The sequence below is a fragment of the Protopterus annectens genome, chromosome 1.part2 (genome assembly GCF_019279795.1).
Source record: "Protopterus annectens isolate FY-2018-M chromosome 1.part2, PAN1.0, whole genome shotgun sequence".
NCBI lineage: Eukaryota > Metazoa > Chordata > Ceratodontiformes > Protopteridae > Protopterus > Protopterus annectens.
This window is the reverse complement of record NC_056727.1, coordinates 1259824474-1259851973: the sequence shown is the minus strand read 5'-3', so window position 1 is coordinate 1259851973 and position 27500 is coordinate 1259824474. Positions and strand designations below refer to the sequence as shown.

Below are 27500 nucleotides of genomic sequence, written 5' to 3'. Positions count from 1 at the left end.
AAATGAGCAAAAGAGAAAGGCCACACAGCAGTAATATAATAGAGCAGTATGGAGCTCTGAGATCGGTTGGACTCTGGTCCCTACTTGTGGAGAGCAGCAGACTTCCCATTAACCCTCTCAATGATGTGTGATGATACAATGCTATTCTTGTTTATGGTGTAATCTACTGTCAGTATCACTGCTATTACTTAACCAAACGAGACAAAATATGATTTCTGTCACACAAAACCATTATTCTGACACAACACTTGCCAGCAGAAATTGCAAAGTCACCACAGGCAATTAAGACTTAAAGTACACAATACTACAGGTGCCAGTGAATATAATGGGTTAAAGTTTTATGTGTTTTTGATCTTAAGTTACAAGTATAGAGAAGTGTGCGATAAAGACAATCAAAGTAGAATGGTAACTAGATAAACACTTGATTCATTTCTTTACTGAGTGGTTGGCATTTTCTCAAAGAACAGCTGAATTCTTTGAAAACTAAACAAAATCTATATTAAGAGCCTATTTATTTTGGCAAAATGTAGGCTTCTCAGTATAAGATAATCATTTGTTTCATAGTTTAATTTGCTGAGTACCCCGGAAAATCTGGATCACTCTTTCTTTAAGAAACAAGTTCTAAACTTTTGCTTGAAGCCATAAAACAAAAATCATTACACAAATGCCAATGTTTATTTTCTATTGCTACATAAAGAAAATGTAAGAATTCCTTTGCTTTGGGAGTAGCATAACAGGAAACAAGTTTTATGACAGAAGTTAATTAATGTATGTGATTAGTTGTATACAGTTCATTGTTAGGGGTAGTACAGCAGTAAGCAAGTTTTATGAAGGAAATTAATAAAAGTACCCGATTCATTTTATGTAGTTGTTTGCTGTCAGCAACATAATAGAAAACAAATTTTATTGCAGAAAATGAGGTTTGTAATTAATAATGTATGCATGACTTTCTGGCATATTTTTTTTGTTTGTTTTTTAGTATTGAGTTATTTGTGTTTGTCACATGTAATACAAATCCTATGTATTTTCAGATATAACCAATGTTCTACTTTATCATTTGCTGCTGAAATTTCATGTAATAATCCTAAGACAGTCCACAATAGGTGCATTATATTCTTTTAGAAAGGCTGAGCATGCAGTTTTTATCATTTTTGTTTGCTTTGGTTTTCCCCCAATGTCTCCCATCTGCTGTGTCCTGGTGTCCTTCCTCATCCACAGCCATTACCACCCTGACAACCTATCAATCCCCTCCCCGCAGACAAGGACCCTATTGTTTGGACTCGATTGTCCAGAACAACTCTGGAATCAGAAGGAGTGAGGCCAGGACAATCTTGTAGAATGCCATCCTTAGAGCACTAGGTGACTTTTTGTTTTAATGCTGTTAGTGAGCCCTCTCATACACACCAACACACAATGACATCAGCATGGATCATTTATCCTCTGCATGATCTACCAATGCAGGGCTACACTCCCTGCTCCCCTGCTCTCTACCATCAGTTGTACACCAAGCCATGAGTCATCTCCCCTCTCCAGGATAAGCAACCCAGCAACATGCCACTCATTCCTGCCTCCCAAGGAGAATTCTCAGGATATCAGTTCACTAATCAAATTCCTTGGTTGTAGTCACAGCTTAATTTTCTGTGTTGCACATTTGTTCCTTGTATGTTATTACTGGATGTTCTATAAACATGACAAGAAGCAATAGCAAATAAATAAATATAAGCTACTTATAAAACAAGCAAATACATCAAAATATGAAGCCATTTAAAAGTCATTAAAAGCACAGCAGCAAAGAAGGAAAATTAATACCACTTACAAACATGCTTTAGAAAGTATTGTTGTATCTTTTGTTTTTTCCCGGTTAGGGGTCGCCACAGCGGAACTCCGTTCCGCTAATGATTGGCAGTAGATTTTTACGTACCGAGTTGCCAGCCCTGATGCACAACCTTCAACAAAGGTACGCTCATTCACGCATGTCTCCACACAGAAGACGCTTTAGCTGAGAATCAAACAGGACAATGTCTTACTGTGAGGCAACAAATCTACCGCAGCACCACCACTGCAGCACCATGCTTTAGAAAGTATACTGCTTGGATATAAATTATTTTTTCCTTGTGAGAGTTGCACTGGTAATCAGTCTGACAAAATTTTGCAAAATCTGAAGTGGTCAAGATGCCTATATCACATTCTGCAAAAAATATAATTTTGTTTCAAATTTCTGAACTCTGAGTTTGCCACAGCTAAGGACCTTTTATGATGATCATGTTTTACAAGTTTTAATTTGAGGAAACAATACTTTGAAGAATATCTTTGGGTGGTCGGTCTGTTGATTGTCCTTAAACTTATAATATGAACCAATCTGGCTGATCCATTCCTGTCTGACTAAAACATTTTGAGAAATAGACACATTTACAGTGAATGTGAGTGTTCCTATAGAAGTATGGACAGCCATGGTTTGGCATGGATGTTTAGCATGAGACATGAGTTAATACAGTCATTAATGCCTTACTTGATTTATTCACACTGAATAGACATCAGAGGTTCATTTTCTTACCATCTAGACAATGTGATTTTTTTTTCTGATCTGAGTTACTTTAACTGAATGTAGTTACCACCTGTGTTCAACTTCATGGAATACTAAAATGGCAGCTGGATTACATCTGGATAAATCTAGATTATGAATAACCTGTAATCATGTTTCCTTGTTGTTTTTACTTCATTTTGCTTTTGACATATAATAGCAAGTAAGATTAGTATGGCTGTGGTTATAAGAAAAGTATATAATATATGTCCTACAGTTATTATAGTTTAATGTACCGAATATACAACAAATACAACATTAAGATCAGAGTAATGAACCTGTTCCTGCCAGATGTCCATTAATCTCCCAAAAGTACAACATGTATAGGTTGCATAGCATTATAATCTACATATAATAAAACATTAAATATTCTTTATTTTTCCTCACACAGCACTGTGAAGAAGACTGCATGAATACTATCAGTTTTAAAAGTAGGACATCGCAGCACCATGGGAGAAAAAAACGCAAATTATATTTTTAGTGGTAACAAACACTCTTCTAGTGCAGAGTAGCATCAGATTTGTTGACAGATTCTGATAAATAGGTAAAGCCAGCTGTTAATCTAACAAATACCATTAATTAGTCTGGGATGCTTCAAAATAAATCATGGGGAGTAATGAAACTGTACAAAATCAGCACTTTTACCATTCAAAGTTTTTCTTCAAAGTATTGTTTCTTCTATTTAAAACATGGAAAACAACTAAATTTTATGAGAGAGGCATGGTATCTCCCCAAAGTGAGAAGTTGTATTTGTAACTCCACAGCATGCTAAGCTTATATAATCAACTCCAGGATCAAAACAAGAAGAGATGAAAGAATTTAACCATAAAAATGTTTTTCCAGTGTAGACATTTTGCAAAAGTTCTTTTTGTTAAATAGTTGATTGTGCTTTACAATCTTATCCAGATTTCTTTATCTGTAAACTTCTCTATACTTATTACTTAGGAACAAATGCACATAAAACTTTAAGTTATTACATTCACTGGCACATATAATATTGTGTACTTGGAATCATAATTCCCTGTTACAACATTTTAATTTCTGATTCCAAATGTTGTGTCAAAACAATGGCTTTGTGTGACAAAAATCATATTTTGTCTCATTTGATAAAGAATCAGCAGTGGGTATTTGAACAAAATCATAACAAGATTGATTTCAGGATTATTAAGTATGCATTGCTCCTCTGAAATACCCCAGTGCCTATTGCTGACATCATTGAGAGGGTTAATGGGAAGTCTGCTGCTCTCCACAAGTAGGGACTACAGTCCCACCAGACCTCAGAGCTCCATAATGCTCTAATTATATTGACTAGCTGAAAAATACTGCTGTGTGGCCTTTCTCTATTACTCATTTAAGTACAGTAGTTTGTCAATCAAGGTTTGATTATTACTGCTTCATGCTGTTTGTGTTAACAACCCTCACAAGCCTGTGACACTATGGTTATATGAGTGGAGAAAAACAGAGAAGCCAATACACAGGACCAGAGCTGAAGTACTGATCTAAGCACACTGTAGCACTACCCTGTAATTTGCAGATAGAAATGTTTTACATGATGCCAAGTACATTGGAGAGCTCTTTCTACTACATGACCTTATGCGGTGGAGATTGTCCTCCAGTTAGAGAATGTGTTACATGCTCTGGACTTCCTAACTTGTAAACCTCAATATTTCTCAGACAAGAACCATTCCCTTAGGTGAACTCAGTGTGAAATTGGTAGATATGCATGGTGACAAAAGGCAGTCAAAGAGAAAAGCAGCCTAAGAAACAGTTTGATAACATACAGAACCCAAGACACCTTGAAGGCTAAAATGTATTTAGAGAAGCGAGGCACAAATTCAAGGAAAATCTGAAGAACTCAGTAGGTAGCACATAATGTTTTGGGGTAAAGTGAATAGGTAAGGAGGGGGAAATTAATTATAAGAGGCACAGAGAAAACTGATAAAAGTCTGTCTGATACATGTTTTCCTAGCTGAATTGCAATCATGGCAGCTTTTCTGGGGAAATGTTTTAGTAAAACATGGTAACCTTTCTGCTATCACTAAAACCTACAGGTGCTACTTCTACTACAGTACAGGTTACGCATATTAATTGTCCCACTCCCACACTTTCATCAAGGTGAAGGTCAGGCATATATAAAGGCCTGACTTTCTAAGCCTGGTAGTTGACTTTTTATAAATGTCTCTCCCCTACGCTGTATGCTCATGCCATTGTTAAAACTCTCACACAACTAATTAGGCTTCATGATTTGCACCAGTACTGTGAAAAAGTGCAATTATGGTTCCAGCCCTTACAATTCTGACTGCAGCAACATAGAGAACTAGAGAACTAATTATATCCTTTCTATCTTGATTAAAGTTGAACTAAGTGTGGCATTTTTTCTAAAAGCCCATGGCTTCAAAACCAGTTACAGTATTGTGATTACCATGTGGTTACCTGCATACTCTCCTGATCATGCAAAAAAGCCTTGCCAACTGCAGTCATCTTTTCCACTTTTACAAAGGTCTTTGATGTAGTGGAACGTAAACTGCTTTTGCAGCAGCTAACATGCTCTGGGGGGCGCTGAGTCACTTTATCTACTTAAGAAAATTCCTGATTAGACCAGCCACAGGAACTAGTCCTAAGCCAAGTACATATCATAAATAAAATGGTGTCTGATCTTCCTAAACTTAAAATTGAGTTTTCTTTATTCAACAGTGAGCACTCCTGTAAAATTCATCTTGGGGGGGGGGAGATTACTGTATAAATGAGTGTGTTTACTCATGTCTCACTCTACACACCCATGTCATGCTGCACTTCTCTGATTCTTAAACTTAGCAATCCTTCCACAGTAGGAAGTGTTCCTATAGGCAGAAGGGCACTCATTGTATTTCCGTCAATTAACCTGCTGCTCTTAATGTTTCAAGGACACATGGATGGAACAGCCAGATCAGGCTATATTGTAAGTTTGAGAGTAGTAAGTACAATCCTCAGAAATGAGAAAATGTTAGTGTAGTTATGGGGTAGTACAAAGTCCAAAACTGCTGTAAATCGGAGACTTCCCTTTACTCTAAGGTAGAGTGATCTCACAGTATATATAAACACCAGAGGTGTGAGGACAACGTCCTTCCCATCACTGAGGTGCAGAATGGCTTCTCCCCAGCCCCTGCCATACCTCTCAACCTGCAGACATTGAAAATAGAAATAAAGGCTTTTGAAAAATAGGAACATCCAGCTAAAAATCTGGAAATTTAATTGCATAAAATGTAAATACAAAAAAGTATATAACTCTTTTTGCTTCCAGTAAGAGTGGTGGGATACTTCTCAGAAACACATTTAAAAAACACAAAGTGACAAAAAGTGGTGAAAAATATAAGCACATCATCAAAACAATAGAAATCTGTAGACTTTAATGAACTATATTGCAAAATTCTATGATACAAAGTAATTTAATTTTGCTTCAGAAAAGAGAGATGTCAGGTGTGTCTCCTCTTTCTTTAAATTATTGTTGCCACTAGTATTTTAGTCATGCGTTGTACTTTTTGTGAACTTGACAGCTTCAAAAATCACATATGATGAGGAAATGGGTTCAGAAAATTGTGTGATGGGGTAAATCAAGCCTGAAAACAGAGGCATATGTCCAAAATAGGGGCATCCTAAATCAGGCTGTGAATCGCTCTGTCACGTCTCAAACTTCCTATAGTGCATAAAAGCAATCACTTCTCTGGCTCACGGTTTATCGGTTCTACTTTGTTTCACTGAAAGCTCATTTCACTGAATTTGAATTCACCCTGACCAAATCGCTGAAAGCTCAAATTACTGAAAACTCATTTCACAGAATCTCATTTCACTGAAGTAAAGTACTGGTACTGTGTGGAGTACTATAAGGCAAGTAAAAGGTATATGCCCTTTTCTCCACTGTAGTGCAATCCTGGAGTTAGTATATATAGTTAGCAGGAATGTGGGGGACACATTGGCAAGTGTGGGGGGGGGCATAGTCCCCCATGTAGTTTGGTTTTATATTATATTTCACCGAAAGCTTTAAAACAATACATTTTATACCATAGAAAGGCATACTTACAACACCAATAACTAACTCTTTCCAGAAGACAATATATACCCAAACTAAGGGGGGGGGTTGTGCCTCCCACACCCCCCTAACTATATATACTAACTCCTGGATTGCACTACATACACAGTGCCAGTACTTCAGTGAAATGAGATTCGGTGAAATGAGTTTTCAGTAAGTTGAGCTTTCAGTGATTTGGTCAGGGTGAATTCAAATCCAGTGAAATGAGCTTTCAATGAAACAAAGTAGACCTGATTTATCACAGTCCAAGTTTACCACCACCAACCACTGCAATAGGTACCTATATCCACATTGGCATATTTTATCTCCCGTTGTCTTTACAGGTATCCGTTACCAAATCTGAAACTATGTCTCCTTCTACAGCTTTTACAGGTGGTGCTGAAGTGGTTATAGCAAACTATGTAACCTTGTTCTTGACCTGGTTTCCTAGTAATAATAAAGTTAAGATGTTGATTTCCAGTCCCAGTGTCACTCATTATAAAACTGACCAATCCAGGAATGTGCTCTAACATTATTTTTTAAGACAGAATATTCTGGCAACTTGGTAGAATTCCTTCTATGCAGATTTATTATGTAGGTGAATTACTTAAACATGCACATCAATTCAAATCTCATTCATGTGATTAAGTACAGATTACCTACTCATTGTTGTAAGCACTAAATAACCTACTAATTACTACAGCACTCAACCTTCCTCATTACCTAAAGGAAAACAGTTTTGGTACTTACTTTTCTCACTTGCTTAGAGAAAAACAGGTATTGTACTCACTTTATCACTTATCTAGAGGAAAATAGTTTTTTATTCAGGCATGTCCAAGGCTCAGCTCCCAGTGTTCTCTCCTGTCTATCTGATGAATCTGGGCATCTTGGGGAAATGTAGAAATTGCCTCATGTACACAGACAACCCTCTCCTCCTACCACCCAACACTACAACCTGTGAGAGATGCACTTATATAGCCAAACTGGAAGTAAAGCTCTCTCCAACCAAGACTGAACTTGACAGTCAAGAGGAGAAGGTAAACACCTGCACCACACCACACTCATCACATAGTCTCACTAAATCTACACCACCAAAATCCACACATAGAAACACAAAAACATTTGCGTATGCTCTCAATAAAAATCTGCTCAAGCAACAGAGACCTCCAAATCAGAAATGCAAGCAACCTCCACCCCCCAACACAACCCAAATGACACATAGCCCGCAGACTCAGTGTGCCACTCAACCACAGCCAATAAGGCAAAACTATGTACCCAACACACTAGTTAAAGGTGACTCTACAGTCAGGCACACTGATGTCCCACTCACCAGGCTAAACAAGGAGAAGGTTACTGTCAGCTGCCTGTCGGGTGCCAGGATCCGCCACATAACCCATGCACTCAGGTCACTCCACGACAATTACAAATATGACTCTGTCATTGTCCATGTTGGTGTGAACGACCTGAGATGTACCTCCCTGGACTACATTAAAAGAAACATGGAAGAGCTCTCTGATCCTGTAGCCCAAGCAGGTATGACCCTAGCCCTGAGTAGCATGCTGCCATCACCCAGAATGATGCCGCAGTACAAGGACAAAATGATTGACTTCAACAATTGGCTAAGCTTCTGGTGCCATTCTAAAGGGATCCAGTATCTGTCTGCCTGGTATGACATGGTCGACAGACCACGATGCTTTGCCAGAGATGGTCTGCACCTGTCACCCCTGGGATTCCGGATACTGGCTAAGGTTCTTGCCGCCCCATTAGTGCCTTATTTAGGCAAGGTTCAAATGACAAATTCACCACCAGGAACAGGCAAGCAAAAACTGAGGGTGATGCTACTCAATGCTAGAAGTCTAAATCTCAAAATGCACTCACTCGAGGCACTCCTTAAAATGGAGAACATCGATATCTGTGCAGTGACTGAGACCTGGGTCAAGGTTCCAGAGAGCACACCTGCACTACCAGGCTATAACTCATACCACACTTTTCGGCCATGTAACCTGGACCGGAACACCAAAGGCAGAGGTATGTCCATATTCATTAAGGATATCCACACCTCCAGGCTAGTTGCTCAGCATAATGCAGCCGAGGTTATCCAAGTGCAACTAACTCTGGGCAAAACTGCAATCCAAATTGTAGCTTGCTACAGATCACCAACCATGCCCCAGGATTCCCACTCCTCTTTTCTTGATGTACTGGAAAATATTAGGGTTCAACCAAAAACCCTAATAATGGGTGATTTCAACTACCCCACCATTAACTGGGAAAACTACTCATGTACCAACTCCTTCGCTTGACGCTTTCTGGAATTCATAAACTCCAATGCCCTGGATCAACTTATCCACACCCCCACCAGGGGCAACAATATCCTAGATCTAGTCATTACCAGCATGAGTGACCAGTGTTCCACACCTGAAGTCAATGCCTCATTGGTCCGATCCGACCATAAGCTAATTACCCTAGATATCCACATCCTGACCCTACCCACCATTAAGGAAACCATGGTAAAAAATTTCTCCAAAGCCACTTTCATGCTTCTTAAGACAGAAGTGGTGAACTTCATGACACCCATACAGATGGACAATACAGTTGCGACTACTGAATCCTACACAATTGCACTTTATAAGCACTTACATGAGTGCATGGATCGTGCTATCTCAAATAGAACCAAGAAGCTAGCCTCCAAAAAAAGGAAGCCAATCTGGTGGTCCCCTGCCATAAACAAACTGTACAACAGAAGGAAGAAACTGTTGCAAAAGAGAGTAAAATCCCATGAGTGGAAGAGCTCCCTGGTCAGCCTCAGTAAGAAGCTGCGATCCCTGATAAAATCCTCCAAAGCTAGTTATGAAAACAAAATTGCCACTGATTCTAAAGACAACCACAAAGCATTCTATAGTTATGTCAAGAATCTCAATGGCAACACTCAGATCTGCTCTGAGTTACAGCACAATGGCACTAAATATACAGACCCAACTGATATTGCCAAAATCCTGGCAGATAGGTTCAGTGCTAACTGTACCCCCCTCTCACCCCCTAAAGAGCTCATCTCTATACCAGAAGAATGCAAAGTTCCTGTAATCACAGTTGCATGGGTAAAAACCACACTCTCCAAAGCCAAGAACACAGCATCCATGGGACCAGACAACATCCCAGGCTGCGTTCTACATGAACTACAGAAAGAACTGGCACCCCACCTAAGTACCATGTTCAATCATAGCCTCACCTCAGGCTTTGTGCCTGCTGAATGGTGCAGAGTGACGGTTATCCCACTTCACAAGGGGGAGCCACCATGGACCCTGGGAACTACCGCCCCATTAGCCTGATGAGCCTGGTCTGCAAGGCCATGGAATGTATCATCATGGAACTTATAAACAAAGACATTGGTAATCTCCATACTCTGGACCCCACCCAGTTTGGGTTTGTAAAAGGCAGATCCTGTCTCCTAAACCTGATAGACTTCTATGAAGCAGTCACCAAAGCTGTAGACAAGGGTAAGGTGGTTCACACAGCCTATATAGATCTTGCCAAGGCTTTCGACACCATCCCCCACTCTGGAATTATAGATAAACTCACTAAACTAGGTATAAATCCCTATGTCACAAGATGGGTTGCCAACTGGCTCGCTGACAGAACCCACACTGTGAAAGTAACAGACTCCAAATCCGACTTCAGACCAGTGACGAGTGGAGTACCACAGGTTTCAGTCCTGGGTCCTCTCCTGTTTGGTATCTACTTCTCTAAAGTACAGGCTAACACAGAAGGTCTTTGGCTAACAAAGTTCACAGATGACTGCAAACTAGGAGCCATAATCGAAACTCCTAACGATGTGGACATCCTACAAAAGGGCCTCACTGAGACAGATGCCTGGTGTCAAAGCCATGGCCTCAAGCTCAATGCCAAAAAGTACATTGTCATCCCCTTTGGTAAAAACTCTGTAACCATGAACTACAACATAGGCGGTAGTATACTTAACACTGAAAGTGTGATAAGAGACTTGGGACACAGGTGGACAGTAGTCTCTCCTTTGATAATCACATCGCCACAGTAGTCAGGAAATCTTTCTACGTGGCATACCTCATCACAAAAGGTTTCTCATCCAGAAAAAAATAGGTCATTGTTCCCCTCTACTCATCACTCATTAGACCCATGTTAGAGTACAACGCCCCTTTTGATATGTACCACACAAGACATCTACAACAACTGGAAAGGCCGCAAAAATACCTCACAAAGAGGATTACCGGCCTCAAAAAGATGCCATACGCAGATCGTCTCAAAAAACTCCAGCTTTACTCTGTCGCATATCGCCTACTCAGAGGTGATCTCTGCCTAACATACAAAGCTATGTCAAACCCAGAGCTGTTGGACATGCTCCACTTAAAGAAATCCCAATCCCTCAGAGCTACACACTCTAGGGACCTAAACCTTGTCACCACAATAAACAGAACATGCTGGAGGGATAGATTCCTGTCCCAGAGACTTCCCATACTCTGGAATAAAATACCTATCTGCATCAAACAAAGCTCCTCATTAGCACTCTTCAAGAAAAATCTTGATGATTGAATGGGAAATAGGAAATTCACCCCGGGGATCACCTCTGTGGCTCTGCTTGACAGTGGCACAGGAAAATAATTTTCTTGGGTGGCAAAAGCCAGGCTACCTTTTTGGCTGGGCTTGTATAGGCCCCAGGGCCAATAGCCTAGTACCTATCTATGAACCTATGAACCATAGCAAAAATGTAAACACCATTAAATCTAAAGCATTGTCCATAATTTTAAATATATCATGTTGGTGCCAGTTGGTGTGAACTTAGTTCTAGTCAAGCTTTACTACATTACTTAATGAACAACTACACACTGTCATGATATCCACATATGCTGTGACGATTGGGGAGAAATGGGCGAAGGCTGCCAGCCTAGTCAAATAGAATTTAATATATAATTCTATCAACTCTATAAATAAATGTAAGATACAGGCTTGTGTTTTTAAATGTAAGAAAACACTGTGAAATGTGGAACTGCAAAATATATGACAACATTGCACTCTACTAGCCCAGTGAAGCATGTTGTATCCTTTCATGTTAGAATTCGGCCCGAGGGCGGCTGGATGAAGATTGCATGCCTATTGTTTTAAGGCTAAAGTTTATGACTAGAATTTAGATGTGGAAGGTGCTTTTATTGCTTTAGTTTCTGTTAGTATATACATGTGAAATATCTTCTATTGTTGTAAGTTTCTGTGCAGGTGTTTGATGGCTAAATAATGCAGTCTGTGGCCTGAGAACTCAGACCAGGTGTTAAGATGATGCAATATGAATATTGGGAAAACCTAAGTGTCAAAACTTATGTAATTTTGGGAGGGCCTTAGAGACATGTTTGTTAGTAATGTTTAAATACTATTTCTCACAAGAGATGAGAGCATTTTTGATCTGGACATCTAACTTATTAGCACTCTGCTTATGCTCACATGTAAGTTTGTAACACTGTGATATCTTGTAGGAATAGTTAAAGCTAGTAAATATTAATTAGGTATTTTTCTTTGAAATCAGATATGTCCTACTGTATTATTTTAAGTTTCTGTGTGATCTGTGAACTCTTAGATATCTCTGTGGTGTAGTAGATTTGTCTTGTGTTTTGATTATTTATTATTAAACATTTTTAAAACCTTCTACCCGTGGCTGGTTTGTGTAGAGATGAAGTATGCTTTAGAGTACATTATATATTTATAGAGTTTACTGTCTAAGCCCTTCTAATAAGCCTTAGACTGTATAGTCACATTACCATTGGATATTAATATTGCACAGTAATAATTGGACACCCTTTTAAGGGCCTTTTAGTAGCTGATATTATTAACTGGGTGGTGGCAGTAATTACTACTGTATAGTCTGGGTAAAGGGGCACAGCTGGAGAATCTGTGTCAGCCTTTCCCAGGAGTGTCTGGGAAGTTGTATAAATACTTATCTCAACATGTGTGTGTGTGTGTTGTGTCAGCTACTTGGGCAGGAACACAAAGCACTGGTTGGACAGAGAGGGTACTGGAGGTTTTAGCTTGCCCAGTTAGGCTGAGACCTGGACCCTATAGCTGTGCCTGTGGGGAGTTTTATTGGGGATCTGGTGAGCAAGGGAGCAGTCAGCCCCAGAATGACTGTGATCTCTGTGTGCACTTAAGGGAAATTGTACTTTACTGTGTTCATTAATTATCCTTTCCTCCTCTAGGAGATGACCTCCCTGGTGTTAGTGGTGATGACTGAGGCTCCTTGATTGCTGGTCCAGGGCATGGTCATCACAAGTGGTGGCAGTGGTGGGATCTACTTCACACTAATTGGCTTGTAGTGGTGTGGGTAGAGCGAATTCCTGTAGCTTATGTACAGTGATCTCTAAAAGTGTTTTGTACTCTAAAACAGCCACACAGTGCATACTCAGAGTTCAGATCACAATTGTTTTATTTCTTTTGTTAGCTTAGTGTTAGTCAGGATGAGCAGGCAGCATGTCAGCAGAAGAGTATGGAAAGCTGACAAGGAATCAGCTGGCAGAGATGTGCCAGGCTAGGGGACTGGTGCATGGAAACCTGACTAAAGCAGACCTGATTGCAGCCTTGGCTACAGCTGCATCAGAGAACAGCAGCCTGGAGGACAATCAGACTGACAGTGGAGATACAATATTCCTGGAGAAAGGATAGCTCAGCCTTTCTGCAGTGGACTTAAAAATCCAGCTGGAGCTAAAGAGACTTGAGTTGGAGGCCAGGTGTATGGAACTGGAAACAGCCAAGAGAATGAAGAGTCTAGAAGCTGAAGAACAGGAACAGCAGAGAAAGCATGAGAGGGAAATGTTGACTCTTTGCCAGAGTCATGGAGGTAATGGGGAAAGGAGTAACCGGACCCCAGAAGCACAAAAGGTCAGTAAATTTCTTCCACAGTTTAAAGAGGGGGATAATTTTGATAGCTTCATTCATATGTTTGAGCAGGTATGTAAACAGTATGAAGTTGACCAAAGGCTCTGGGTACGGTTCCTGACCCCCTTATTCCATGGTAAAGCTGTAACTTCTTTAGCAAAAATGCATGCCACTGACTGTTTTGATTATACTGCTGTAAAAATACATTTGTTAGAATGTTTTAAGCTAACACCTGAAATGCATAGGAAAAAGTTTTGTGAGCATAGAAACAAGGCAGATGAAAATGTATGTGAATATGTTGTTGAACTGAGCACTTATTTTCATAGCTGGGTGAGTGGATGTCAGGTCACCACTTTTGAAGGGCTGGCAGACCTTTTGGTAAGGGAACAAGACCTTAGCACTTTGCCTGAGGACATGAGGATCTGATTAGCTGATAGACAGTGTGCTACTTCAGAGGAGTTGGGGAAGAAGGGTGACCTATACCTAGCAAGCAGGGTAGCCCTGCACAGGAAAGGGACCCCTAGTACTGCACATGGGACTAAAGGAAGCCATGGCGGGCAGCACAGACTGCCCCAACAGAATCCGCCAGTAGCAGGGGAAGCCACTAGTCCAGGTACATGTCCAGGAGCTAGGGTTAAATGTTTTAAATGCAACCAGTGGGACCATGCGGCATACAGGTGTCCACAGAGGCAAGATGGGGAACCAAAGGTGAAAGCGCCAATGTGGTAAAAACAAAATGCCAATAGTAGGTTTTCTTGAGACAACAGGGGTATGGAACTACCATCCTGCAGATGTCCTGAGAGGGAAGGATTTGGATGAGACAGTACTATGTACTTATGCAGTTACATGCAGTGAGGCTAGGAGACAAGCATGTGGGTCTGGTAGCCTGGGGAGACCCAGACAGACTGCATACTTGCAGCCAGGACTGCTGAGGTGGTTACTTCTGGGAGTGAGCTACGCTGTAGCAGTGAGACTGAATGTGAGCCACGGCTGCTTGTGGGTACTGATGTTCCCTTGGAGATGGTAACTGCAAAGGTAGAGGTGAGTAGTAGTACCCAGGCTGACAGTGAGGCGCCACTGTCAGAGGATGCCAGACTTCCTGTGGAAGGGGAGCTGGGAAGGGTTACAAGGAGATAGTTGAGACAGGCTCAGCTCTCAGACCCTACATTGCAAGGCCTTTGGCAGGTAGCTTGGGAGGCACCTGATTCTCAAGGGAAGGGTGAATCTGTATACTGGAACAAAGGGTTACTGTACAGAGAGTGGACCCCTGAGGGAGGGCTAGAAGATGAGAGAGTACAGCAGTTGGTAGTGCCTAGAGCTTACCGTCTGGCACTTCTAGCCATAGTCCATGATATTCCCTTTGCAGGTCATATGGGCACAAAACATACAAAGAGGCATATTATGCAAAACTTCTATTGGCCTGGAATTTCCAGAGATGTAACAGGTACTGCAGGACCTGTGAGCAGTGCCGAAAGGTAGGCAAGGCAGGAGACAAGGTGAGAGCTCCTTTGATGCCTTTGACCATGATTGAGGAGCCATTTCAGAGGGTAGCTATGGATATTGTGGGTCTTCTGAGTACCTCAAGTTCCACAGGGAAAAAGTATATCCTAGTGATTGTAGATTATGCTACATGATACCCTGAGACAGTGGCTTTGTCCTCCATTGAGGCCGAGAACATGGCAAATGCTTTGCTAGAGATTTTCAGCAGGGTAGGTTTCCCAAAGGAAATACTGTCTGACAGAGGTGCCAATTTTATGTCAGACCTGCTGGCTTGTCTGTGGAAGTCCTGTGTGGTGAAGCACATAAAGACCACCCCCTACCATCCCCAGACTAATGGTCTTGTTGAGAGGTTAAACTCTACAATCAAGTTCATGCTACGGGCATTTGCAGATTAGTTTAAGAGGGAGTGGGACAAATATTTGCCCCACTGGTTGTTTGCTTACAGAGAGGTTCCCCAGGAATCCACAGGTTTTTCACCCTTTGAGTTGCTGTATGGGCATAGAATGAGGGGACCTCAAGATTTAATTCGAGATGAGTGGGAAGGTGAGTGCGAGTCTCATAAGGAGTCTGTTGTGACATACGTCCTAAACCTCAGGACAAGGCTCAGGGAACTCATGAGCTTGGTCCAGAAGAACCTGGCAGAAGCCCAACAACAGGAAACGGTGTGGTATGACAGGAATGCTCAAGCTAGAGAGTATGCTGTGGGGCAGCAGGTAATAGTTCTCATTCCTGTCAGACACAACAAGCTGCACGCAGTTTGGGAGGGTCCCTACAAGGTGGTAAGAAAGGTAAGTAATTTTAACTACATGGTGGGGCTGCCAGGCAGACAGCAGGGGCATAAACTGTACCATGTTAACATGATGAAACCTTACCATGATAGGGAGGCCCTTGTGTTGAGTATTTGCAGTGGATTGCAAGAGAAGTCTGAGGGAGATCTGGGACTGATGTCCTCAGTGAGGCTTAGGCTGACACCTCAATGGGAGGGGTAGCAATGTCCCAGCAGCTATCTCCTATCCAGGTTCGAGAAATCTGAGCAGTGTTGCAGAAATATGGGGACATGTGTCCTGGGAAAACAGGGTGCACCCACCTAGTGCAGCACCAGGTGGATACAGGACCCCAAAGGCCTATTAGGCAGGCCCCTTGTAGAGTGCCTGTGAGAGTCAAACAGACTCTGAAGGAGGAGGTACAGGAGATGTTGGAACAAGGGGTGATTCAAGAGTCCAACAGTCCCTGGGTCTCCCCAGTGGTTTGGTGCCAAAGAAGGATGGCAGCACCAGGTTCTCTGTGGACTACAGGAAATTAAATAGTCACACAGAGTCGGATGCTTACCCCATGCCTAGGACAGATGAGGACCTAGAGCAGCTGGGTGGGGCTAAGTATCTTACAAACATTGATCTTACCAAGGGTTACTGACAGGTGCCCTTCACTCCCAGTGCTAGAGAGAAGTCAGCCTTTGTGACTCTTTTTGGCTTGTATGAGTTCACAAAGATGCCCTTTGGGATGAAGAATGCCCCAGCTACTTTCCAGAGGCTGGTAGATCGTATCTTAGAAGGAGCAGGAGGTTTTGCCCTTGCTTACCCGGATGACATTGCCATCTACAGCCATTCCTGGCAACAGCACGTTCAGCATGTCAGAGAGGTGCTGGGCAGATTACAGAGGGCAGGGTTGACCATTAAGCCGAGCAAATGTCAGGTGGGTATGGCGGAGGTCTCCTACCTAGGACATAGAGTAGAGAGTGGTAAGATATGTCCAGAACCTGCCAAAGTGGAAGCTATTCAGGCATAGTCTGCACCTGTTACTAACAAGCAGGTGATGGCATTCTTAGGGACAGCAGGGTACTACAGAAAGTTCATCCCCATTTATAGTACCATAGCTGCTCCCCTCACAGACCTGACAAGGAAGAACAGGTTAGATAAGGTAGTGTGGACCCAAGCATGTGAGCAGGCATTCCAGAAGCTTAAAGAAGCTTTGGGAGGCCCCCCTGTCTTAGCCAGTCCAGATTATAGCAAAGAATTTGTTGTGCAGGTGGATGCTTCAAACCATGGGGTGGGGGCTGTACTTAGCCAGATCTCTTCAGAGAAAGAAGAGCACTCAGTGGTTTATCTCAGTTGTAGGTTCCAACCCAGGGAGGAATGCTACGCAGCTGAGAAAAGGAATGTCTAGCCATAGTGTGGGCATTGCAGAAATGTCAGCCTTATCTGTATGGAAGGAAATTCACTGTTATGACAGATCACAACCCCCTAACATGGTTAAACAGAGCCAGCCAGCACAATGCCAAGTTGCTAAGATGGTGCCTGGGGTTGCAAGCATATGATATGTCAGTGCAGCACCACAGTGGGAGGAGCAATGCCAATGCAGATGGGCTCTCAAGACAGGGAATGGGGTGTGGTACACTCAGATAGACCTAACCCTCCCAAATGGCATTTCTCAAGGGTCACTTGAAAAACTAGTTTGAGTTCTCTGGGGGGGGGGGGGTGTGAAGACTGCCAGCCTAGCCAGATTGAATTTTATAGATAATTCTATAATTTGTTAATAAGAATTTTGAAATACAAACTTGTTTTCTTAAATGAAAGAATATGCTATGAAATGTTGAACTTAAAACAATGTAGCAGCATTGTCATCTGCTGTAAAGAAAGCTAAGTCAAGCATTTTTTGCCATGTCCTTTGAAATTAAAATTACTTCATGCTGTCTTTTGAAGTTAAAGATTCAGAGTCATTCCATCTGTGCTAGCACATTCTTTCTATTGTTTTAACCAAGAGTTAGATTGCTAGATTTAAATATGCAAATGTGTTTTTATTGCCCTGGTTTCTGCCTAAGTGTAAAAGAATGTAGACACAGTTTCTGTTGGCCTGGGAACACCAGGAAAGTAAAAGGAAAGAATGATGTAATGTTTATCAGAACTGCAATTTCAATTTAAACAGAGAAAATCAGAAGGCATTGAGCATTTTTTGTCTTGACCATCCAACTCATCAGCACTCTGCCTGTTTTCTTATGTAAGTTATCTTAGAATTGCATTTTCTTTTAGAACTAGCTAGGAACTAGAAAGATTAGACTAAGTGTTTTTCTGTGATGTCAGAACTGTACCACTGATTTATTTTAAGTATTTATGTGTGATATCTGAACTCCTTTGACTAGCACTGTGTAGTAGAAAGTATTGTCTTGTGGTTTTAATTATTTATTATGAAATATTTTAAAACTTTTTAACTGTGGCTGATTTGTGTACAGATAATTTAAGCTCTTAAGAGTATTTGCATGCCTTTGCTAAAACTGTATAAGGCCACTCTAATAGCTTTAGCCCTGGGCTATGCTACCAATTGGATATTAATATTGCACAGTAATAATTGGACACCTGTTTAAGGACCTTTGAGCAGCTGATAAATATTAGCTGGGTGGTGGCAGGATTACTACCGCATAGTCTGGGTAAAAGAGGTATAGCTGGAGAACCTGTGCCAGCCTTTTCCAGGAGTGTCTGTTTGGTTGTATAAACATATCTCAAAGTGTGTGCGTGTGTGTGTGAGTGTGTGTGTGTGTGTGTGCGCGTGTGTGTGTGTGTGTGTGTGTGTGTGTGTGTGTGTGTGTGTGTGTGTGTGTGTGTGTGTGTGTGTGTGTGTGTGTGTGTGTGTGTGTGTGTGTGTGTGTGTGTGTGTGTGTGTGTGTGTGTGTGTGTGTGTGTGTGTGTGTGTGTGTGTGTGTGTGTGTGTGTGTGTGTGTGTGTGTGTGTGTGTGTGTGTGTGTGTGTGTGTGTCAGCTACTTGGGCAGGGACATGAAGCACTGGTTGGGCAGAGAGGGTGCTAGAGATTTTAGCTTGCCCAGCTGGCTGAGATCTGGACCCTGTAGCTGTGCCAGTGGGAAGTCTTACTGGGGACCTGGGGAGCAAGACAGTGACCAGCCCCGGACTGACTGTGATCTCTGTGTGCTCTTAAGAGAAATTACACTTTACTGTGTGTATTTGTTATCCTTTCCTCTCATATGAGACGCCCTCTCTGGTGTTAGTGATGAGGATTGAGGCTCCTTAATTGCTGGGTCAGGGCACGGGAGTCACAGATGGGTTCTATTTTTTTTGACGTAGAAGTATTGTTATTTTTTAATGTTAAATGATTTATGAAGGATGTTTTATATTCATCCATCTTGGGAAAAGTCAATCCAAAATGGACTAAGAGGCAAAAGAGATCTGGAAAGTGCATGATGCACCATCAGTTGCTGAACCAAAGCTGACAGATCAGGATGTTCCCTTAAGTGCTCTTTGTGTATAAGAACATGTACATAGGTAGACTGAGATTTATGTGGACCTTACCTTAAGAGCGCTTTGTGTATAAGAACGTGTACATAGGTACACTGAGATTTATGTGGACCTTATCTTAAGAGCGCTTTGTGTACAAGAATGTGTACATAGGTAAATTGAGATTTATGTGGAATTTACCTTAAGAGCTCTTTGTATATAAGAATGTGTACATATAGTGAATATAAAAAGTTTACACCCCTGTTAAAATGCCAGGTTTTTGTGATATAGAAAAATGAGACCACAATAAATCATTTCAAAACTCTTCCCACCTTTAATGTGACCTATAACCTGTACAATTCAATTGGAAAAACAAACAAATCTGTTAGAGGAAAAAATATAAAAAATAAAAAAACATACATAAGTGTGCACACCCTTAAACTAATACTTTGTTGTGTGTCTCAGCCATGTTGGTCTGGGACTGCCAAAAATTAGAACTATCGCAACTTTGACATTAACTGTCTCACAAGCTTGTACATCAGCTGGTTCAACATCAACCACATGATAAAAGTTGCAAGTCACACATCAAGGGCCAAATTCATAAGATTACTGAAAAGTTTATAGCTTGAAATAATCTTTTGCTATTCAGATACAGCTCTAACACAGTGATTTTTCACAAAGACATACAGCAACATGTTGGGCTGTCTCTGTGACCATGCTAATGAGGGATTTTGGGAGAGAGGCATATACTAATTACCTTTGTTCTCTCTACCCAGAATTGCTTCCCTCAAGGCATCTACATGCAGAGTAACTCATACAATCATTAAAGCATGTAAACTAAAATGGCTGCTCCTTGGATGTCACAGTAGTGAACAAGGTCAAAAGGCAGTGTTTATTTATTTATTTATTTATTGACATTTGATTACTAGGAAAGTCTGACTGGTTAGAAACCCATTTTTAGAGGAGGCCTGGGGAGAAAAGTTCCAAAGTACTGCAAACATTTTAAGAAAATTAATTTTACAGTTTTCAAAAATAAAACAAAAGCATCTGCAGTTTAAATAATTGCAACAAATTATACATAACATAAAAACATTGGTTAAGAATCGATGCAAGGTATATAGCAAACATTGAATATTTAGAGAAATTTCACAAAGTGTTAATTCATCATGGCAGAGGTAAGTACTGGAGAGATAAATGGTAAGGTAGTGTTAGGGGATGTCTGCACAAATGCATGTGAGGGGCTGCATGTGTGAGTGTATGAGTGAGTGAGTGTGTGTCATCCTGGGAGGTAGCAGTAGGGGGATAGTGAGAGGTTAGTTTAGGTGTATGTATGTGGGAGGGGGTTGCGGTGGCTGTCATACTTCCAGACATCCCTAGACTAATGAGCAGAGCCTGAAACACTGTGCATGTGTGTGAGTGTGTGTGTGTGTGTGTGTGTGTGTGTGTGTGTGTGTGTGTGTGTGTGTGTGTGTGTGTGTGTGTGTGTGTGTGTGTGTGTGCGTGTGTTTGAATATGTGTATTGTGTGTGAAATAGCAAGTGGGATGTGCCTGTGCTTTCATAATGTGGCCACCAACTCTGTTAACTACCACAGGAAGGGTTGATCTGTAATTTTACGTAGATAATATGATTCAAAAACATGCAAGTTAGCCCAAAATTAGATCTCTAATGTGTCTCTAAACCATAAATCTCAGCATTGCAAAAACAGGGCCTTTTTACTACAGGTCATATGGCCTACACGGTGAATCTTGATGAATTCTCATACATGTGTTATCAAAAAACACAGCTCTTGTTACCCAAAGCCAGAAGAATGAAAAAATAACAAAAAAAAAAAAAAGCTGACCAAAAAAGAAGCAGCCAGAATGAAAAAACTAATCCGTTTGCAAAAATGAAAGTACTCACAATTAGATATGTTTTGTTTATCAATTTTTCTTTCTCGTTCCTTCATTTCCAGTCTGCTTTTTACACATTTTATGTTAGTCAAACTTTCAAAACAGATTAGCACTAATTAAGTTAACAAAATACCTTATTGGTGTGCTTCAGAATTTTCTTTCTATTTTCTTCATGCAGGGAAATGTTCAGATCTAAATTAAAAAAAAAAAAAACATAAAAGACTATAATGAACTCCAAAAGGTTCAGCATGCAGGATTTCAAAAACATTTCTCCAACATTAAGTCAAACGAAATATGTCCCATCATTATTTGCCTTAAGCATTATCAATGTACTTTGTAAGCTTTATAACATAACAACTTAAATCTTAACTTAACTTAAACTTAACCCAACTCAACTCTTTCATGACTACTAGCTTTGGAATATCACACCACCAGCAAATTCTGTATATTCTTAGGTTCCTGACCATATTCTGAAAAAACAAGTTAAGGAACATAAGCCAACAAATGTAAATGTATTGTGAACACTAAGTACTATCTAAAGGGTGCTACCCATGTGTCCAGCAAAAGGACATCTTAACTATAATGGAAGTCATTACATTTGCAGTTTTTAAAATGTTGTAATGTTGACAAATCCAGAATTATATTTTTCTCTACTTTTTTTTACAAGTATTTTACATGTCTTGAAAACTGTACAACTAAGACACAACTTCCTAGCATTCAGCTTTCATATGATGACAATAAATTCCATTCCAAGTACCTAGTTATTAGAATATTTACAACAGCATGAAAAATTAAATATATATGTTTTGTTAAAAGTTTAATTAACAATCAGTATCCTCCGGCTGTACAACTTGCAGTGAATGTATCAATGACTATTTTCTCTGACATCACCTCAAATTTCTCCTTATGTTATGCAATAGTTGTAACCAAGCTAGGTTTAGAAATATTAATGCACATATATAAATATTGCATTTCTATATAATAACTGGCAAAAAACAGTAGTGATATCTCTAGCATACTGCATTATATGTGGATGGTGACAATGCATTTTTCTGTCTCCTGCCATGGCATTTTATTTTATTTGAAACAAAACAATAGAGCAAAATGTGTCTTAATATAAAACTTGTAACACAAAAGTAAGACACCAGGTGGAAAACAAGTCACTTCACTTCAATTTCTGATGTAGTGAATCACTTAGATCGATAATTAATAAATCCAACAGACTTCATTAAAAAACAGTCAAGCACTTTCATCCCAAACAATAATAGGACTTCTTCAGAATTAAATCAAATCAAAATTGCCATCCTTAAATACTAAGCTACTCTTCAAAATCATGTGACACTGTTCAATTAAGTAATTAAAAAGAACTTATTACTAAAAGATACCAAACTCTTAAAAATCTAAAGCCACAATACATAGACATACTTTCACAAAAATACCTAATAGAAAGCTGTTTTATAAAAAACTGTCTTATACAAAACTGTTTTATAAAAAATACCTGCTTAAAAGCATACTAAAAACAAAACATACCCCAAAACAATATATCAAACTTAGCAACTTTTGAGCCCTCATCTTAAGAATGGGAAGACTGGATGGGTTATCATTTAAGCTTGGGGATACAGTGGAATTCAATTTTAATTGCCGCTTTAATTCCTGTCTTTCAGTATTTAATTCCCACCATCCTCCCCTTGGGTTCAATGGGACAATGTCCAGTGTACCAAAACTGAACCTTGTAAATACTGTCCAAAATCAAAGTGTGCTTAAACAATGCATTATGGGGCACCCTTCTGAAATCACATCACATGCATCTAGTCATCAGATGAGAATGAGCACAAGTACAGTACACATTCAGAGACTGTACAGCATTTGAACATAAAATATGTTTTTGTTTCCAACATTTGTACACTGCAGAGGATGAAAAAATGCCTGGTCAACTAAACATGAGGGCAACAAAATGTTAATTTGACTATATTCATATATGAGTTCCCTACAACCCCTAAGAAATCAGCTTATCATTCTGAAAAAAAGCCAGTACAACTTATTGAAAATCACTTAACTGCACATACTGGCTTTGGGTGGTATACATAATTGGAGGGGAGTGGAAGCTGCAGGACAGCTTGTCCCCCTGCAAAAAAAAAAAAGCAGATTTTGTATTTCCTTGTATCTTTGTGATTTAATGCATGGTGTAGTCCAATCCTTGTGATTTGAAATGTTATAAGAGTATGACAGAGGCTCAAAGTTTTGATATTTCAAGAAACGCCACAGACTCATGTGGGTGTGTGGGAGTGTTTGTGAATGTGTGTGTACATCAGCATAGGGGGGTACTTTGAAATATTGATACAACACAAAGATAAACATCAAAATATTGATCCCAAAGGATTGAAATTCACATCAAAAAGATTAATTTTTTGCAGGCAAGCACCCATGAATCCCTTACATTATGGGCTGTGCCTCCCTCTCCTCATGCTAATTACATATATCAACTCCGAGATCACATAAATGTGAGAAAAAGGCAAACTCCTCCTCCCTGCTGTACTGCAACTTCCTATGAAGTAATGCTGATATTCTACAATCATATCGCCATTTGAATGCTTTTGCTGGCATTACAGACATTCAGTATTACAATCATTCAACTACATGGAGTGTTTGTATGTGTATATAAACACACACACATATGTCTATACCTATATCTATCTATAGATCTATATAAGGAGAGGGACCATCCCCACTCATATACACATATACTTGCACATACCCAGGTGTACAAGATATGTGTGTGTGTGTGTGTGTGTGTGTGTGTGTGTGTGTGTGTGTGTGTGTGTGTGTGTGTGTGTGCGTGTGTGTGTGTGTTGTGTTCATAGGTTTATAGGTAGGTACTAGGCTATTGGCCCTAGGGTCTATATAAGCCTAGCCAAAAAATGTACCCTGGCTTTCGCCACCCAAGAAAATTATTTTCCTGTGCCCCTGTCGAGCAGAGCCACAGAAGTGATCCCTGGGGTGAATTTCCCATTTCCCATCCAATCATCAAGATTTTTCTTGGAGTGCTAATGAGGAGCTCTGTTTGACATAGATAGGTAGTCTGTTCCAGAGTATGGGAAGTCTCTAGGACAGGAATCTATCCCTCCAGCATGTTCTGTTTATTGTGGTGACAAGGTTTAGGTCCCTAGAGCGTGTAGCTCGGAGGGATTGGGATTTCTTTAAGTGGAGCATGTCCAACAGCTCTGGGTTTGACATAGCTTTGTATGTTAGGCAGAGATCGCCCCTGAGTAGGCGATATGCAATGGAGTAAAGCTGTAGTTTTTTTAGATGGTCTGCGTAGGGCATCTGTTTGAGGCCAGTAATCCTCTTTGTGAGGTATTTCTGTGGTCTTTCCAGTTGTTGTAGATGTCTTGTGAGGTACATACCAAAAGGGGTATTGTACTCTAAAATGGGTCTAATGAGTGATGAGTAGAGGGGAACAACGACCTCTTTTTTTCTGGATGAGAATCCTTTTTTGATGAGATGAGCCACGTAGAAGGATTTCCTGACCACTGTGGCGATGTGATTATCAAAGGAGAGACTACTGTCCACCTGTGTCCCAAGGTCTCTTATCACATTTTCGGCATTAAGTAGACTACCAGCTATGTGGTAGCTCATGGGTACAGAGTTTTTACCAAAGGGGATGACAATGCACTTTTTGGCATTGAGCTTCCGGCCATGGCTTTGACACCAGGTATCTGTCTCAGTGAGGCTCTTTTGTAGTTTGTCCACATCGTTAGGAGTTTTGATTATGGCTCCTAGTTTGCAGTCATCTGCAAACTTTGTTAGCCAAAGACCTTCTGTGTTAGCCTGCACTTCAGAGAAGTAGATACCAAACAGGAGAGGACCCAGGACTGAACCCTGTGGTACTCCACTTGTCACTGGTCTGAAGTCGGATTTGGAATCCGCTACTTTCACAGTTGGCAACCCATCTTGTGACATAGGGATTTATACCTAGTTTAGTGAGCTTATCTATAATTCCAGAGTGGGGGATGGTGTCGAAAGCCTTGACGAGATCTAGATAAGCTGTGTGAACCATTTTACCCTCATCTATGGCTTTGGTGACTGCTTCAAAGAAGTCAGTCAGGTTTAGGAGACATGCTCTGACTTTCATAAATCCAAACTGGGTAGGGTCCAAAGTTTGGAGATTACCAATGTCTTTGTTTATGAGTTCCATGATGATATGTTCCATGGCCTTGCAGACCAGGCTCGTTAGGCTAATGAGGCGGTAGTTCCCAGGTTCCCTCGTGGCTCCCCCTTTGTGGAGTGGGATAACTGTCGCGGTGCGCCATTCAGTGTGTACAAAGCCTGAGGTGAGGCTATGATTGAACATGGTACTTAGGTAGGGTGCCAGTTCATTCTGTAGTTCATGTAGAACGCAGCCTGGGATATTGTCAGGTCCCATGGATGCTGTGTTCTTGGCTTTGGAGAGTGTGTTTTTTACCTGTGCAGCCATGATTATAGGAACTTTGCATTCTTCCGGTATAGAGATGGGCCCTCTAGAGGGTGAGAGGGGGGTAAAGTTAGCACTGAACCTATCTGCAGTTCACATACTAGTAAATAAGCTATGAGAACTGATCAAAGAGATTTGGCCTCTAAGTTCTGAAAGGAAGACAGGAAGGGGGTTAATAAGATAAACATGTTTAAAAAATCCAACTACACCTGAAAGATTTCTGATAAGATGAATAACTAACTCCCTTAAGCTAGTGACTGGGTGGATAGAAAATTTGTAATCAAGCAAGATGTACTTGAATGAGCAGACTGCAGATGGCATGAGTTCATTCTGAAGAAGAATAGAGGAAGGGTCACTGAAAGTGCAGTCCATAACATGGGTAGATGAAAGCAATCTGGAGTTACAAGTTCTCAAGCTGCTAATATTTCTGTTTGTGTATAAAATATTTTAAGTCCAGTATCTCAGCTAGGTTTTCTGAACTATGGTTAACTGACATTCTATACTGGTTGTAGTATCCATGGAAGTAAGGGGTAGTACAGTGTGAAAAGATACCAATGTGTCCTGCCACAAAACCTCCACTGTAGAGAAGTGGCTGAAAACTTTTTTTTCATAAATCCTTTCATCAGTCATACTCTTATAACACTGCTGTGCCTTCTAAGTCTTACTCCTTCTAGCACTCAGATAGTTAACTCAGAGTCTGTTTTTGTATGGCCTTGCTTCTTTGCATGGTAAATTGCTCATGTTTCCTGTTATCTGGGTAATTCCCATAGGCTTTTCTGATAGTTTCCACAAAATTTTGCTGACTTTGTGTTTATGCACATTCCCACACATGCTACTTGCTGTTTAATGTTGGAGTATTATGACTTTACATACCAGTAGATGCTGAAAAGATAAAGCTGTCAAAAGAAATTTTGTTTAGAACTTAAGTAAAACCAGGACACCCTCCCTTCCACCAAGCATGGCACACTGCAAAAATAGACAGATTGCAAAAGAATAATAATAGTAAGTCATGCAAAATGACTGCATTAAAGACTACTGTGAAACACTAGATCCTTCTGTTCAGTCATACTTATCTGTGTTGTCACTGATGTAGTTATACAGGCAACTGCATGCGAACAACATGCGTAATTACCTTAGTAGATGAAATTCCTCTAGAGAAGAATGGAATACCTACACATAATGAATGAATAACTGCAGTCAGTCTAAAAGTAAGTTAAACTGTTGCACCCAGTTATGCTACTGTTATGCCTGAGACTGTGACAGAATGCTTAGTCTATTAGTCAGCCCTATTGACCATTCATCAAGTATGTAAAGAAGAAACCTAATGTGAGGACAAAATTCATGCACTTGGAATGTTATGAATAATATAAACATATATTTTGTACAGTGAAAGACTGAGAACACATATTTATTCATTCAGTGATTCATTCACTGAGGGTACCATCCAAAACAGTAACATAATTTAAGGAAGCATGTAGGCATTAAGTTATTCTAATACTGTATGAAAGAAAAAAAAACAAAGTTGCTAAATAAGCAGGATCTACTATGGATTCATAATATAGGAAAATATTTTATTTATTTTTATTTGCCTAGAGCAGCTAGGAAGACTAACCTATGTAACCCTTTTTTGATTATGACCTAGTTACACAGAGATCAGAAAATAATAACAACACAACAGGTATCTTAAAAAGACAATGAAATATAACTTACAATAATACAATAGTTATAGATGAGTATATATGTGTAAATAAGGTAGAAGGACATCTCAACAGATATAGAGAAAACTGAGCAGCGGATACAGACTAAGAAGGAATAAAATAGTTTAGTATGGCAAAAAGCAGTGGAAGCAATGTGGGAGTGGAGAAAGAGAGCTGGAGACAAACAGAGAGACGGGGGGGGGGGGG

General features: G+C 40.3%; 1 protein-coding gene across 3 annotated transcripts in view; it reads right to left on the bottom strand.

The window, feature by feature from the left end:
* EVA1B (eva-1 homolog B) overlaps window positions 1–27500 on the bottom strand; it is an 897639-nt gene that overhangs the window by 174649 nt on the left and 695490 nt on the right. For all 3 annotated transcript variants that reach the window (XM_044060128.1, XM_044060129.1, XM_044060130.1), the window contains one exon: window positions 21259–21317. The gene's annotated coding sequence lies outside the window, so the exon portion shown is untranslated. The remainder of the gene's footprint in view (window positions 1–21258; window positions 21318–27500) is intronic.